The sequence below is a fragment of the Vollenhovia emeryi genome, unplaced genomic scaffold (genome assembly GCF_000949405.1).
Source record: "Vollenhovia emeryi isolate VEMERY1.0 unplaced genomic scaffold, V.emery_V1.0 DF939155.1, whole genome shotgun sequence".
Lineage (NCBI taxonomy): Eukaryota > Metazoa > Arthropoda > Insecta > Hymenoptera > Formicidae > Vollenhovia > Vollenhovia emeryi.
Window position 1 is genome coordinate 886,243 of NW_011967211.1, and position 13,917 is coordinate 900,159.

A 13,917-nucleotide genomic window follows, 5' to 3' on the forward strand; every position below is an offset into this window, starting at 1 on the left:
TCAGAGTGTACCTATTTAACGTTCCAGAGATATCGGGCCTCAAAAATTACAAAACCGAGTTGGAGTCGACTAAAAGGTTTCCCAATGGTCGATTCTAATAACATCGTCCTGCATTTTCTATGAACTTAAGCAAGTTTTAAGTGGGTTAAGTGAATTATCATCTAGGGCTCTTTTATTTCCTACAATTTAACCGACGATAATACCACAAGTGACGAAAAAGTACACTCTTACCGTTCATCATTTTTGGCCCCAAGCAAGTTACGGGTACGTAACCTGTGCTCGTACTCCTTATACATGCTTGATACAAAAACCGATCGACAGGAAAAAATGAAGGAACTTTTCGATTATTATCGCACCTGAGAAAAATTGACGCGCCTCTCTCGAGTGTCGCCGAATCTCGACTACGATAGCCGCAAGCGGCAGCACACGATTCGCGCATTAATTGACAAAGGAAACCTTGCTATAACGGAGTTACCCCGGTGGTATCGCCGGCTCTTTATCAATTTTAATTAAGCCGCCCTTACGTAAGTGATTTCGCGTTTTCCTGCGTGCGTCGACGCGCGGGCTACTGCGAAGCCAAGTATTATTCTTAAGTACCGCGCCGGTGAAACGTTAACTGCGGCACGCCAGTTAATTCTTTCCGCGGTGTGAAGGCGAAGCACTTCGCTTTTACGCCGCCACTAGTATTACAGCAATTAGTAGTAGGTACTGTTTACGCCCGCGGTATCGTTAATTGCATTTTCAATGAGGATGCCGCTATTGCACCGCGACGAACAGTATAAATAAAAATGATGTAACGGCCTGACACAGTTTTCAGTCAAAGGCACTTAACGCCGACCCAGATCTTGCACGACAATCGATTCATATTGTCTCCTCGGTATTTCCAACTTGATATAATATTCCGTTGGCGAAAATATTTTAACGCTGCACGAAAAACCGATACAACTTGCAGCAAACACAAAGTACAATTTTGCGATATTCCGCTGAGCGATCTTGGCCTTTTCTAATTTTATTCTTTCTTGTTTCAGTGGCGTTCCCCGTTACGTACCATTCCAGTTGCGAAAATAAAAAGCTCAAAGGAACGTGGGATCAGTTATCAAGATGGAAATTGCGTCTTGCCGGTATGTAAGCAATTTATCTCTGCAAACAAATTTATTAAAGAGACTATATGTCATGCGAAGCAGTGCTACAGTTGGCGAAGATTCTCTTAAATCACGCGGCCTCGGGCGGGCTCGATATTTATCCGGCCGTGCGCGGATCGTAACCACTTTCGGGTCAGAAGGGCTCCGATGTTCACACGATGTTTCACGTGTGTCCCGTGGCTAATTTACATACTCGGACCGGGCGCGCTCGATCCTGGATCGAGCTAATATCCGGGCGGTAAGTCGGCGCATTAATTGCATTAATTCCCGAAAGTAGTCGACGCGACCTGGCCACGTCGATCCGATCGACGATGGCCGGCGACTGCATATATCGCGAGCAATAACGCGCACGAGGGGCTCACCGTCGACTCGATGAACAAAGATAGGGTCAAGCCGACGTGGGAGTGGAACGTCTGGTCGCAGTAGTGCATTTACATTTGTAATCGCATCGTCCGGGTCGTACCGCCTAATCCGCTCGCGCGGCCTGCGAGAGTCCGATCGAGCCGAGTGCTGATCGAACGAGGCAGACGCGGACTATTTATTAACCGTAAAGAGCCTAGCAGGGAGATCAGTCAAATTCGGCTTACTTGACAATTTGTGAGTAAATAATTTAGATATTTTTAGACGGCTATTTCTTACCTTATAATCGAGAAGAAATGCCTTGGACTTAATTTTCCTCCCAGCCTGTTTTTTTCTTCACTTCGATAAGATATGTTCCTGAAAAGATTTCATTGAAATCCCGAATCTATATAATTCTACAAAAGCTCTCCCCAGCGTTGTTGCATGCTTACGCTATAATATCCGAGCTTAAGGATACGAGGAAATCGGCATTGTGTGTGCATCCTCGTGGCGCTTTTGCTCTTTATATCTCCCAAGTAAACAGCATGAACCCATGCGGTAAAGGAAAAAGCAGCGCAAGCAAAGTGAGCCAATTAAAATTGCGGTTCATCGTATAGCGTCAAGTTTTATCACCGCGCAAACGAAACGTATAAATGTTTTTATTTGATGTAATTAAATTTTGCTACGCGCGGATGAAGCGACGCCATCATTATCTCGCGTATAATACACGTATTCCGTTAATTGAGCGTTACCAATTAACCGTCAGCTGTTACCCGTACTTAAGTTGTCGTTGCTGGAATGTTGGAATTCTGCCTTGTTTACTTCCGCGTTTTCTTGTACGCGAACCATTTTTGCGACGCCGCCCCGCGCTAGTGAAAAATCAATAGCTCTTGCAAAACGACCAGCCATGAAACGAATGATACAATCGGGATTTGTAGTTCGACAGTTCTATAATTCGTTAGTAACCGTTCGTGCGCACAAAGAGGCAAGGAATTCGTTTCGCCCGCACGACAAACGCGTTTCCCCATTTTGAAACTTTTAAAACAACACATGACTACACAAAGTTGAAGTATGTGCGGGAAATATTCCGCAAACTTCTCTAAAGCGTTAAGCTGAAATACCGTCGGGCAAATAAATGAATAAATATGATGGCAAGATTACTGCCACTTTATTAAATATTCCAAAACGTATCTTTTGTTCGAAATAACACAAAAAAATATTATTATGACAATATTTACATTATGAAAAATTAATGTCTGTTTTTGTTTCGAGGAGAAAAATTCTATTAAAACTTTTATTGGCGAATTACGTTATGTTTGGATCAAATGTTACACAGTTTCCAATTTCCGATAATATCGTTTGGAACGTTTATGAACGTGGTTTTTATACATGCGCAACAACTTGGTTAGGAATATATTCAATGTTATTTGTTCGTTCCGACTACTTTACAATGCTGGTTGACCATAAAAAGCTTACGATTACGATTTATAATTCTGCCTCCGCAGAATTCTTTTCATTCCCGACGGTTATTACAAAATATCTAGCTAGGATTGAAAAGATAAATATTAAGAACGCCCAGGAAGACAAGCTCGTCGTTTCCCATGCATTTATAAAACACTTCCGGCCGGATTATAATTTCAAATAAGTCTCTCGCGAGACGGAGAGAGACTTAGAAGGAGCACCTCGTTTCATTTTAAAAGAAGAAATCGCTACTCCACATTAAGGATCTTTTCGTGCGTCCACAGGAAGAAAGAATACGACCGCGACATAATATCGCATTCGAATACAATAGACGGCTCATTAGCATTTCGTACCTTTACCAGACCCCTGTCACCTTTGACCCTTTCGAGCAAACGGCTTCCACATATGCAGATACGTGAAGCTTCAAAAAATGTCGCCTTTCGTGTCATGCTCCGAAAACTTTTAGCTCGCTCGCCCGCCGGTTGAAAATCGTTCCCACTTATTTTCTTCTCGATCGACGACAAGTTGAATTGACGAACGAATATTTCGAAAGAGCTTATTGTCCGTCGAAAGTTTCTGCACCAGTTATTCCAATACTCCTCGTGCATTCTTTTTAACCTCGAGTTTTTTTCAGTCTGTATAGATTAAACAATTTCCTTTGCAACAATTTTGTGGAACGCCGTTGTGCCGCGCGCACGCGTAACAACTTTCTTCAATCTTTTTCAATTATACATTTCTATGTAATCAAGCCTTAAAGGGAATTTCTTAAAGCAAAGTTTACTTAAAGTCAACTGGAGGAAGTCAAATATCAGGCGCGGAGTTTGAAATACTTCCCGTTATATTTCTACGGAATATCTCTTAATAGTTATGCATCTTTGTGTTCAATCTTCCCTTCAATTATCTCTCTCGTAACTAAGGTCTGCAGGATTTTAATCAGAACGCAAATTAACCGAATAACCGGGAAGTAACAAAAACAGCCGTAGGTGGAATTCACAGACCCCGTAGACTCGAACAAAAAAAAAGTATCCGGCTTGAAGATAACCAGAAAAAAGAAAAGCGCGCCGGAGAGCCAGCCTTCCCGGCCAGTTCTTTCTCATCCGCCAAGAGCATGTAGAAAAAAAGGCTACAACCTCGAAACTGTGATACGGGCGTGGGTATGCACGTCGAGTAAGAAAGGAAAACCCTTTCGCTTCTTCTTCCTTCGCTCGAGAGAGAACGAGAGGAAGCGCCGTATTCTAGAAGCGTGTACGCATCGCTACGCATTCGAGCGAACCCGAGAAGAGAAAGCCACGGGCCGCGACATCCCTTTCTTTCCGGCGACGGAAGAGAACCGCTGAAAGAAAAACCGCCCCGAAACCGGTCCAGGTGGAGGAACGTATGTGCGCGCGGCTTTCGTAAATCGGCAAAAGGTGAACACCTGGCTCGTCTACTCGTCGCCGTCCTCGCGCGTCGTCCACCGCGCCCCGAGGTTTAATGGAATTGAAAATTACCGCGGCAAGTTCTTGCCATTGTTGCGGGCGACGTCGTTAGCCGTTTTCGGCGCGTTACCGGGGCAGCCATCTCTATGAGTTTTTCGGTCAACTCTGTAATTTCAGCTCGCGAAATGATCGTTATACTCGTTTCCCGTTGCTGTACTTTGATACGATCCCGCTCCGTTTTTCGGCTGCCGCTGAGGCAAAATATCGCTGCTCGTCAAGAATTAATAAGGGCTCAATTAGGGTAATCGTGACAGCGAAATATTTTTCGACAACGACGCTCTCCTAATCAGTTTAAAATCGTTAATAGCGATACAATTATTCATTCGATATAAATTTAATTAAACGCGACGGTACGACATAATTCGAACATATCATTAATACACTGAGAAAAATTTTCATCGAATAAGCCTATTAAGTGGTGTTTCCGATGGTTAATTTTTCCGTTTAAATTATGAATACATCCGATGAAATTTGCTTGAAAAACCGATCATATTTTTCATCGGATATATCCGTTTGTTGTTATGTAATTGGATTACCCGATTATATTTAATCGGACATTTTGCTCAGTGTACGGGTAGAATATCCTGCCAAACAAGATTTCACGTCGGACGTTAATTCTTCGTTTACATCAGTTCCCGTGGTATGTCACGTAAATAAAAAATGTAATGAAATTTCACCACGGACCGCTAGATTTAGCGTCAAATCGCGCTATCTGAGGCAGAGCTCGAAATAACCGCGCAATATTCCATGCAAATCGCCGGGTCGCCCGGCGACTTATCGGTAAGACTCGCCGTTCCCAATTTGTACCCCGCGGAACCAATAGAACGACAAAGGACCATCAAGAGCTCTAGGAGTCTCTTCCGGATAAATCGATTCCTCCCACCTTCTATCCGTTCAGTAGTGGCTCGTTTCCACCTTGTACCGGAGGTCGTCGTCGTCGTGGTCGTCGTCGGTTGCCTTTTCTCCCGCTCTTGCACCGAGACAAATTAACGCCCCGATTATTCTTCTTTTGCCTCTACCTACGTCGACAACAACCTGCATCACGCCAAAACCACTCGCCCTTCCCGGAGCACCGAGAGCCCCCGGTAATTAGCATAATTCGCGATAAAGAAAAAAAAACCGACACTCCCCCGCGGAGCGACGTCGAGAGGCGGCGCGAATTGCGGAGAAATCGCGGGGAGGCAGAAGCGGGAATGAGGATGTAAGAGTGGAAGCTCCCACAGGAGGATTCTCCAAGGCTCATCCGTGCATTTTGAGAGCCGCGTGTTCGATGATGCCTCATTATTTTTCGCCTTTTTTACGTCCGAAAGAAAACCGAGGAGAGAACAGAGCGCTCTTCGTTAATATACTTATTAATGAGGACCGCTTTCAGCTACGCGATAAACACGTTGGTCTAATAATAAAACGACAGAGAAAAATAATGGATACTCGGCAATGAAGACGATAATAGCCACGGTCGGTATAAAATAGTTGAAATAAAATGGAAAAGCGTAAAAAGGTACGATCCATATAAACGGAATTGGGTAATATTCCAGTTCAGTACACGCATTCCGAGCCTTATCTAATAGCCACTTTTAGCTGCGCGATAAGTAATGCCTCGTTCATCTCGATAAGTATATACGTGAGCTAGATCGAGATAAAGTTGGGTCCCGTTGCGGTAAATAGCGGACGCGCTCGATAATAATTTACTTAGTGAATTTCGCCGGGAAAACCCGGCGATGTATCGGCCAAATTTCCGGCTAAAAAAGGTTTTGTTGACAGCAATTTTCAAGAATTTATTATGAAACGGTTAACGACTCGCGTGTTAACAGAATTCAATTCGGTGATGAACCTTAAAGATGCGACGTCGAAATTCAACTAGACAAAAGGAGTGTCGCGTCGCGTCGTGAGAAAAATAAAAGAACGTTGAAAGCATCAACCCACAAACGGCGATGCTCCGATAACGAGACAATAATGTGCGGTGGCCCGTGCCAATAATTTCAATTTGCCGCGCGGCGAAGGCCTAACTAAGGGCTCTTGAGGAGGGTGTTACACCCTCACGGCGATGTATTCACACCTGTGCGGACCATGCAGACGTGATGCGAGCATATCAATTTACCGCCGTGGCATAAGATAAATACCTGCGCGCTTCTCGTCATCAGATTGCGCTTATAAACAAATATTTCTCTCAATACTTTGTTCAGGAAATAATATCTATATATACGCCCACGAACGTTTTTACCATTTTCTCTCAGAGAAAAAAAAAAGAGAGATATTAGCGTGAAGCGAAGTATTTTATAAAATTCTGCTTTTATTAACACTTTTAATATTTTTCTCTGATTGTAACAATTACAGTAATTTTAATTGGTTATTAGAATTAAAAAAAAATAGTAGCTCATTACGAATTGAACCTTTTAAACGTGCCGGCAACGTAATTGAATCGATGATTAAGAGATGTAATTCTCCAGTTTTATGTAGCGTCTCAATTTCTATCATCGACTATCTTCTTTAGTGTCACTTTCTTTCTTCCTCATCGCCATGACATCGCGCGGCCTCGTCCTGTGCGACCCAGGAGAGACTCATTAAGGAATTCCGTGTCGACCTGGGAAATCGCTATTATTCTCCGCGGTTCTTATAGCAATCAGTGCATGGCGACACCACCGCAGGTATCGCGGGACCAAATCTGCCTGCTATTTACCACAAAATTCAAATTCCTGGTGGGACCACCTAGGTACGCGGTTACGATCAGTAAGATTATGTCTACCTTCACGACGGCGAAATTTTTGCCGACTTCCGCTTACGATTACCGCGAGAAACGATAACAGCCAGTTTATCGACTGTTTTACAATAATTTATCGCCTACGTGTGAAATCATCGCGCTGAATCATCCAACGACTTATGCTGGATAACTTGAATTCAGACGTGGCTAATCCCATTTAATTAACGTGATAGAAAAGTTGATGATCTCACTCTACATTTTATATTTCATTTATATTAACAAATATTCCGCGGATTTTATTTAACAATCGATGTATCGCGCGTGCGTTCTTTCTCGTGTTTTATGTGCGCATCATATTAGTCGCACAATGAAATCGAAATAAAATAGATATGCATACGATGAAACGTTCGATAATACTATTGATGGTTATTCCATGCAGCAGTCTTACGCAAGAACAATATCGTTCGGATAGATATTTTTTCATTAGTATAGAATCCAGATAACATTCTTGCATAACGCCATATTTCCATGAACATCCATTAGCGAAAGGAACAGATGGTCAAACAAGCTCATGGGCAAGGTCCCTTAAGTGCAGCTCCAGGAATTTTTACAAAGAGCATGCATAGTGCCTATAAGTACGGGGTTTTCTCTTTAAGGCGTAAATAAAAGAAGATTTTATTTCGCAAGTTCTTAATACAAAGAAAACTTACCTGTCCTCCGCATTCGAAGTCGATGTGAAAATGTGAATCAGGGAAACAATTTTCTTTCCGAGCTGCATTTCGTGCAGCTCTTTATTCGCGCGAAATTCATGAAAATTCATTAACTGCAGATTCGTGTAAATCCAACGCTTGCAGTCGTTTTATGCAAAATCGTAGCTGGAAAGAAAAGAGAGAAAGCCGCACACGTGCGGATTGAGCTAATGCGCCGCGTGTGGATCTGCCTCTTTAACCTTGACCCTCGTAATAATCGCAAACCCCCTATCAGAGGTGAATCATCCCCGTTGTCCGTGCCGTTTGCCATAAACGTGCTTCGTTCTTTGATTTGTGTTATAGGTACATGCTCGATCTTTCATTGCGTTTACCTCATCTGTGGTAATAATCGCAACGGCACTTCGCATTCCTGCACCAAGTGTCATCGCAAAATCAATTGAACACGTAATTGTTCAAGCGTTACAAACTTTTATTTAACTTCATTACATTAACTCACAAAAAGATTTAATATCGCCAGTAGTTCAAAACCAATGATGTGTAATTTTTTAAACAGCCTACACTGGCCAATGTTTTTTTTTAAACGACGTTTCGGTCCCGGATTTGAAACCTTTTCAATTCACACAATTGTTAATGATCTCATAACGTTCGTTTGGCCAATATCGCTATGTTCGTAAGATACTAGTAAAAAAAAATTGATTGCACTCTTTGGTTGAAAGGTGCAAAGTCAGTTGAAGTTGCATCGTTAATTGTTAAACAAACAATCAGATTGAACTGATCTCTCGTCCAACACACATCTTTTGATACTTTTACCCGTGTCGTTTTTTTTTTAAATAAAAACATTGACCAGTGTAGGTCGTTTCAAAAATTACACATCATTAGTTACATTAAATAACTTTTTATTTAAATTTTCCATTTAAATTTAATTATATAAAATATAATTAAAACTCCGAGATAAAAGTATGCATTTTTAAATGTCAATTAGCGTTTAAATTATCTACGCTCGTAAATACACAGATTGACGTGTAAAAATTAATATGTGCATGCAGCCGTCTGTCGTAATTCTAAATTTCCTTAGGAAAAGTTCCGATTGGAGGACAAAACGGAATGAGTCGGTGGGCCTTTCGCGTTTCTCTCTCGCTGAAAATCAAGGGGGTACTTGATACGCACATGGCATTAACCACCATGTCGGCATATGGGATTCCCACGTTAACCTTGACCCTCGTATACACTGTCGCGACGGGTGCCCACCACGCCCCAGCCGGTGAACCATCCCCGTTACTTCCCCGTAAACGCTTTTATCTCGGCTTGCGCGCTGCGCGAGCAACGCGACTGCTATCAGTCTCTCTCTTTTTTTTTCCTCTCCTCCGCGATTATATGGAACTCGCGGGCATCGTGCTGCTGCTGCTGGCTCGTATCGATCTCTTCGCCCGCTGAACATCCGCCGCCGGTGCTCTCTTTCTTCATCCACCGAGATCACTCGTGCATCGAATATTCAATACGACATCGGATAATACGAGGTAATAAATTGAAGACTTGACGCGACGGAGTCTGCTAATGCCATATTTTGACGCTATCTTTCCATCGAGGGACTTAGGATATTTCCCTCAAATTTTTTTTCGTCAATCATCCGTAATGTCTATAATCATCTATAACGGCCTTCGTAAAGTTGAAAGAGGAAGGGCAAAAATATAGGAAGTAATAATAATATTGCGACGCGCATCCACACATTTTTCATTTATATCATGGTACGTATTTTTTTGCACACTGAGAAAAATTTCCATCGAATAAGCCAATTAAATAGTGTTTCCGATGGTTTATTTTTCCGATTACGTTTTCCGATTAAATTATGGATACATCCGATAAAATTTATCCGACGAAGTGCAGTTACCGATGAAATTTGATCGAAAAACCGATCATATCTTTCATCGGATATACAATTTGATCGGAAATATATCGGTTTGTTATTATGTAATTGGATTTTCCGTTTATATTTAATCGGACATTTTTCTCAGTGCAGACTTCAAGCTGTCTGCTTAGCGTCGATATGAAGGCAGAATTTCAACCAGACTTGAAGCGCATTCGCAGGCGTTTCGCTTACTCATAGAAAAGAAACAGCTGCCGTGGACGAAGGTCACTAACGCAAAGTATAATTAGTATCGCTCCTTACTGGCCGAGAGTAGACCATTTAAACCGAGGAATTCGCTTGAAAAATGCCTTGTGCGTGTACGTAGAGACCCTCGGGTGGGTATCCTTTATCGGCGGTCTGTCTTTCCTGGGCAAGGAATCGAAGGCTGAACCAACAAACTGCGACATACCTAACAAAACTCTGTTCCAGAACACTCTCGCCTCGAAACAGTTACAGGGAAGCGTGATTAATACTTTGTTACCGCGCCGGCGGCGCGGCGCACCCTTGTTTGTCCAAGACTAAATTCGTACAAAATTTAAGTATAATTGAGAAGGTGATGTGAAAAAAAAGGGCGTATTAGATTGTTGAAAGCGCGTTAACGCGCGCAAGTTGGCGTCATCGCGGCAAAAACAAAGTCATTAACACGCGCCGCAGTATCCTCGATTGTCGTTTAGCGTTTGCGAAATAGCGCTTTTCCTTCTTGCGAAAAAGAGAACGATCCTTCTGCCGTTTTAAGACAGTGAATGGTTGATGGAACTTTCTGATGCAGGATCGGCAATGTCGAGCCCGGAGAAAATCCCGGACTTCCCTTAAGACCTTGGAGGAAACTCACCGCATCGTGCCGGGGCCGAAGAACGAAGCGGCGTGGATGGGGGGGGAGGAGGGCGAGGGGGGGGGAGGGGGAGAGAAAAGCGTTGCTACAGGCGTCAGGATGAAGGTACACGTATTCTTTTTAAGGCGGAACACTTTACTGCCGCTCGTTCCGCCGGCGGTAATGGAGGAAGCTCGGCCAACTCTCCCCCGAAGAATTAATTCGGGGCTAAAGCCGAGGCGAGTCCCCGCCCTCTCCCCCCGCCGATATCGAGTCGCTCGCCCGGAAGTGTTAGTGTCTACTTACCACTCCTTCAGTTAGCTTTTTACTTTAGTTGACCGCATTAGCGCGCGGTCTCTCGTTTCGCAGGGCCGCCGCCGGAGAGCGATTTCTAATTTAGCCACCAATTTAAGCGCAGCCCCGGGCCCCCTTGAGAATCAGACATTTCCACCCCCGGCGCGAAATCGCCGCTTCGGCGAAATTCTATTCCGCGCGAGGTATTATTTCCTTTTTGTTCGCCCTCTCTCTTCCTCTTTTTTCCCCGCGCGTCGCGAGCGGCGATAATTGCAGCATCACCTCACCTCGCGAGTACACACCGTCCGCGATTATTGCACACGTAAAGTCTCGTTCTTGTCGGCGACGAATGAAGGTTCGCCTTTCCGCTATCGCTGATTCTAACAGAGGCAGGTCCCCTACGCGGGGAGAATTGTCTCTTAAAATTTAACCCTGGCAATCATGTAATCGTGGGACAACGGTGGCATCTTGAGGATCTTAGAGTTTGCGAAATTTTACCATACAGGGTGCGGCAACAACTTGGTCCACTTCGAATATCTCCGCTATTTTTAGAGATCTGAAAAAATTATAATTACGAAGGTTGTACTATATCAAGGGAGCCATAACATGTTGGTAATATTTTTTCAAAAAGCGGAGGCGCTTCGGAGATGTCTAATGAGAGAGAGAGAGAGAGAGGGGCTAACGAAAAGAATTACAAGCGCAAAAGCTACATTTGACCGCGTCGGTAAAAAAAGATGGCTGAGGGATCCCTTAATTTAGCAGAAGCCCCGCAGTTTCGTATTAGAAGCTGTCTCATAATAGGAGACTTCACAAGGTACAGCGTGGTAATTGATACTCGCCGGAAATACGATATCTATATATTTAACGCGCGCCGCGAGAGGACGCAGGTACAAATGATTCAAGTCGCGCCTCGATCGATGAGAGAGGGTCCGTTCGCGGGGGAAGGGGGGGGGGGGGGCAGCGCGGTTAAAAGCGCTGACTCACGGGCTCTTTCGCAAATTTACCAGGCGATAGATTTTAACGTTTGCCGCCTCTGGTTTACTTCGCTCTTCCGCGGTGAAGGGACACCTCGCCCTGCGCGACGGTGCGTACCTCGCGCCGTCAGTCCTCCCCCCCTCCGTTTGAACCCGAAAATCCCAGAGCCACCTTTCTTCGTATTTACCGGGGTACTGAAGATTCTTGGCGCGGTCGTGCTCCTCGCCGCCACCCCCCGCCCCTCGGTTCGCCGTTCGGTTTCGCCGAAGCGCGCGGCGGCGGCGGCGGCCTCTCTATTCATCCCCCGGCGCGCATCGGCACCGTCTCGTCGGCGCGAGCGAGACGAACGCACAACTCGGGGAACCGACGACGGCCAGAGAGAGCACGGCGGAGCTCCCGGAGCGGGGTGAGCCGTGAAGGAGAAAGTGAGAGAGAGAGGGAAGGGAGAGCGCTCTCGTGCCCGCAGACGAAGACGCGACGAAATCGAACCTCCCGCCACGCACGTTGCGGAAACGACCGAGGGTCGACGAAGCGACCGACACGATCGCTCAGTTGCGCGCGAGACGTGCACCGTGTCGCGTCGTCTGCACCGCTGCGCGCGCTGGAGGTCCACGGAGATGCGACGCAGCCGGCCGTCGTCAATCGTGCGCGTGCGTTACATCAGCATTCATTCGCTCGCTCGTTTCGTGCGTGCGTGCGTGCGTGAGTCCGTCCGTCCGTCCCTCGGCGATACGGGGGAGCCTGTGCGAGGTTCCGCGTCGCATCTTCCCCGTAACGTCCGTCGCGAGAGCGTAGAGCCCAGTGATCGCTTCAATGTGGCGCGTACGAGATGTAGCCGAGATCAGAGATTGCAGGCGTCCAGTGAGTAATTTTTGCCCGGCTGATTGCAACACGCACGCTATCTGCGAGGATTTTCGAGTCGCCCGAGAGAGAGAGAGAGAGAGAAGATGCGCGCGTGCCCCGTACGTGGAAGAACGCGTATCTTGGAACTGGGAGCGTCCTATCGGTTCGCCGCGCGAGAGCCGAGCGCTCCGAAAATTCAGAGATTATCTCCCGATCTTATCGACGTTTATCGCGAGCGTCTCCTATCTCTTGCAACTCCGCCGGAGTAGCGATCGCAGGGAGGAGGAGGAGGAGACACCCGAGGAGACCGATATCGGGAGCGCGGCTGCAGGCCGCAACATTCGCGGGTAACCTTGAGCCTTCCGGAACGGCGAGAGGAGAACCGGGCGTAGAGTCGTGGGCACTTGGTTGCGCGACGCGTGCGGCATGCGATACGAGACCTCGCGATACGAGAATCCCCGGCGCGCGCGCGCGCGCGCGGGTATCAATGTTCGCCGGGGCCTTGCGGCGAGCTCATGTTTCTCCGATCCTTTCCGCGTGTCTCTTTTTTTTTCCGAATCGATACGCGGATTCGAGGATCTCGGTTAACGCGACAGCGATCCCGCGCCCCCGTAGTCGCGCGAGGGACATCAATCGGGGCCCCGAGGAAATTTCTCCGATCGATTATCGTTATTCCTCGCGCCGCCGAACGTGGAGCGTGTTCTCGCACGCGCGTGACAGACACCTCGGTGGAGTCGCGCGGATCTCTTCCCCCAAATTCATTTCCGCTCCCGGAGAGAAACGGCGCGCTCGAGAAACGAAGGCCGATAAGCGATCGCGCGAGAAACGATTCGCTGTATATCCCCTGGCGTTCCGGTGTATAGAAATTGGATTGCGCGAACGAACGCGATTCCACGATGTATAAAAAGGATTCAGAGTCTCGGCCCGATAACTCTATCGCCGCCGCACGCACGACACTGCGAGAGACGAGCGTGAAAAGAGCCGAGAGAGAAAGAGAACAAGAGAGAGAGAGAGAGAGGACGCGCAGTGCCGTTCGCAGGGCGTCCGTCGTTATATTTGCGGCGGTCCACGGACGCCGAGCGTCCGAATGACGATAGCGCAACGTGCGCGGCCGCGCCGCGGGTCATCGCCACGAGTCACCGCGATCTCGCGTTGGCGCGCTACCGCGAGATTCGACGGGGCCTCCGCGCGGCTCTCACTATCGTCACTCGGAATCATCGCGCGCGCTCGCTACAATTTCCGCGAGCTCCCCCCCCCCCC